This window comes from Canis aureus, chromosome 1 (genome assembly GCF_053574225.1).
Source record: "Canis aureus isolate CA01 chromosome 1, VMU_Caureus_v.1.0, whole genome shotgun sequence".
NCBI classification, from domain to species: domain Eukaryota; kingdom Metazoa; phylum Chordata; class Mammalia; order Carnivora; family Canidae; genus Canis; species Canis aureus.
This window is the reverse complement of record NC_135611.1, coordinates 36096124-36100048: the sequence shown is the minus strand read 5'-3', so window position 1 is coordinate 36100048 and position 3925 is coordinate 36096124. Positions and strand designations below refer to the sequence as shown.

General features: G+C 36.4%; 1 pseudogene; it reads left to right on the top strand.

Moving 5' to 3' along the window:
• The first annotated feature begins 1440 nt into the window (after positions 1-1440).
• On the top strand, positions 1441-1880 carry LOC144283222 (large ribosomal subunit protein uL24 pseudogene; annotated as a pseudogene).
• The last annotated feature ends 2045 nt before the right edge of the window (positions 1881-3925 follow it).

Here is a 3925-nt window from a genome sequence, read left to right as displayed (position 1 = left end):
CACACCCTAGGCTGAAGGTGGTGTTAAACCCCTGAGCCACCAGGGCTGCCCTCCTTTTAATTTTTTAATTAGTAGACTTTATTTTTACAGGGGTAGTTTTACATTTACAAGAAATATTGAGCAGAAAGTATAGAGTACTCCCCCCACCACCACCTTCCTTTTTCATTAGTGGGGTACATTTGTTACAATTGTTGAGCCACTGTTGATATATTATTAAAGCCCATAGTTTATATTAGGAATCACTCTTTGTGTTGTACATTCTCTGGAGTGTATGTGCATGTATGTGTGTGTATGTGTGATTTTTCTTTAATTGGGTTTTGACAAATGTATTCATATGTATCATAATAAATAGCTTCACTGCTTAAAAAATTCCTGTGTTCCACCTATTCATCCTATCTCCCTTACCCCCGGCAACCACTAATTTTTTTTTTTTATTATCTCCACAGTCTTGATATTTCCCAAAATGTCATATAGTTGGAATTGTTCAGTATATTCTTTTATAGAATGGCTTCTTCCACTAAGTAATGTGCATTAAAATTTCCTCTGTGCTGTAGGTGGATAATTCATTTCTTTTTTGTTGTTGAATAATATACCAGTGTTTGGATGTGCTCAGTTTGTTTATCCACTCACCAACTGAGGAGCAGGATTGTCAGATCATATGATAATAGTATGTTTAGTTTTGTAAAAAAACTGTCAAACTGTCTTCCAAAGTGGCGTTAGAATTCCCACCAGCAGTGAATGAGAGCTCCTGTTTCTCCACATCATCACCAGTATTTGGTGTTGTTGGTGTTTTGGATTTTAGTCATTCTAATAAGTGTGTAGTAGTATCTCATTTTTATGTTAATTGCTTTTTAGTTTTAATAGATAATTTTAATATATTGCTTAATATTTTGAGGTTTTGAATGTTTACATTAACTTACATTTTTGATAAAAGTAAATTCAAAGTAAAATTTGAATATCATTACTATACTATATGTTGTGAGATTATATTTGCTAAGATGGGATGAAGAACAGATTTTATTTAATGGTTTAAATTCATTTATAATCTTACGATATTTAAATATACAGAATGGTGGCATCTATTCAGAAGCTTGTCTTGGGGCAGTCCTGTTTGGGGCAGGGGGTCATAATTTTTGAAAATCATTAAGAGGTATAGCCTCAGTAGAAATGTGTGCATACATGAATACAGACAAAATTCTGTATGTCTATCAAGGATCCACAGACTTCCTAAGACTCATCCAGGTATTCATTCATTATAGGGCAGCAGCCCCTGCTCTGAATTTCTGACACATTTAGTTTCCCAAAAGCACAGTCTCAAAATTTTTATAGTCTTACTCCTCCAGAGGTGTCCAGTTCCTTAAGCAGTAATTCGTTCAGTCTATTTAAAACGTTCAGCACTTCTTTCCTTTTGCAACCATTGCTGAAGCGTTAGTGGCCAAAATGAAGTTTAATCCTTTTCTGACTTCTGAAGGAAGGAGCAAGAACCATAAAAGGCATTTCAATGAACCTTCCCACATTCACAGGAAGATTATGTCTTCCCTTCTTCCCAAAGAGCTGAGACAGAGGTACAATATTTGATCCATGCCCATCCAAAAGGATGATGAAGTACAGGTTGTGCAAGAATACCATAAAGGTCAGCAAATTGGCAAAATAGTCCAGGTTTACAAGAAGAAATCTGTCATCTACATTGAATGAGTACAGTGAGATAAGGCAAATGGCACAACTATCCATTTGGGCCTTCACCCTACAAGGTGGTTATCACTAGACTAACAGTGGACAAAGGCCACGAAAAGATCCTTGAATATAAAGCCAAATCTCGCCAAGTAGGAAAGGAAAAGGGCAGATATAAGGAGGAAACAATTGGGAAGATTCAGGAATAAAGTAATCTTACATACATTTTTAAATAAAAACTGCTAAGATGAAAAAAAAAAAAAACAAACCCAAAAACATTCAGCAAAATAACCTCAAGTTAACCTGATCAGACCTTTCCTTGCTTTACCTTCATTCATGTTAGCTGAAGACTAAGCCACTGCCAATTGGTACAACTTGCTATTCTCTGAATGTATCTCTAGGCTTTTCAATGTCTCTGAATTTGTATCATTTTTCCACCTGAAATTCCCTTTTCTTTATCTCTGCCTACAGAAATTCTACCATTATTCAAGGCTTCTTGATAGAAATTTTTCTTCCTACCCTACCTACTCTAAATGAATTTCTTCTTTTCCCAACTTCTCAGAACATGTTTGTATACTTCCTTCATTCCTCCTTCCTTCTCTCATTCATACAATAGAGTTTGCTGAGTATTCATGGTACTGGGTCCTCTACTGGTACAAATGGCTCCTGCTCTAGAAGGAGATATCAGGTGAACAGGACTGCATCTAAGGGACCTGATAAAGGCTAGGGCTGGAGGGCAATATGATGCAGAGATTAAGAGTAAGACCATCAGGGCTCAGAGTCTGGCTCTGCCCATAGTGGCTGGATGACCTGGGCCAAGTTACTTCACCTTCCTCTGCTTCCTTCATTATCTGAAAGTTGAAAGTCAAGGTAAAAAGGATACATATGTCATAGGGTCTACATGAGGATTAGTGAGTTTACTATGTAAAGATCTGAGAGTGCTTGACATGAAAGTAAGAACTCAGTAAATACTGTTAATATTATCATTGTGAATGGAGGGAAAGTGGAGAATCAGAGTAGACTTTCTTGAAAATACATGTCTGAGAAAACCCTCCCCAATACTCTTATTCTTCAATCCTTGTTGAAGAAGATTAAATAGACAAACACAAACTTTTGGAAGGGTTCCATCTTTGCGCTGACTTTGAGCTGGCTATTTGTGTTTCAAATGCATTTAATGACTTCTGTCTCTATAGTCAACTTATTGTCTCTTAACCTAAAGAGTGGCTTTCAAAGGTCACTACTACCACTTGAGTTGATTTCATTTGTTTCTTTATTCATTTTTAACTACTGTAGACCTGATGAGTTTGCAAAGAAGTTTTAAAATATTTAAATGGCTTTTCTATAAGGCTGGACTAATACTTCCTCCTCGCAAGGCAGCTCCTTCATAGGCGTGAAGTCAAAAGACTGATATTTTGGATGACAGGTCATAGAAAGTATAGGTTACAGAGTCAGCAAGCAGGTAAATGGTCTTTTAAAATATTATAAAGTATGTTATTGAAGTTGGAGTGTTGGGAAGCAAGTTACCTGCTTTCAATTTATAGGGCATTACCTTTTCTAGCTGCATAGAGTAAGCAAGTTATTTAAACTTCCTGAGTTTCAGTTTCATCATCTACATTGTGGGGATAATATCTCTATTCAGGAGTAGATAAGATGGTGTACATGGAAGTGCTTGGAAATAGAGAGGAGGAAAGAAAGAAGGGAGGGAAGGAGGGAGGGAGGGAGTACGAGAGGGAGGGTGAGCCCTGAATGTACTCCAAAGAAATAGCCAGAGATTTATGCTTGGCTTTTAAACTTATACTTAAAGTGAGAGTGCACTAGAGGAGTATTTTGTTATGGCATTGACTTTATGAGTTTACATCCACCTTAGTTCAACTTTTTGAACTAAGCTCATCGAGTGCTTTGACTTTGTTGAGCTGCTCGATTTCTCGTGTTATTACTTGAATGACATATCAACCCATTATTTGTGTTCACCTTTCAAATAGTTGAATTGCATTTCAGTGCCTGACCATGAGTTATTGTGACTCAGAACACTTAAAGAAGTTTGACTACATGAGGAAAATTTATGAATAGCAGAGTGAGAACATGGCAGATTTCCATAAATCACTTTTATCGAGAGTTGAGTCACTCTTTGCTATGAAAATAATTTATAGGGCAATGTTCCATTTGAGGAAAAATGAAAATTAATGGCATTTGTCAAAACGATGATGAATATGTTTCAACACCAGAGGAAAAGAACAAGTTTCACAAAACATGT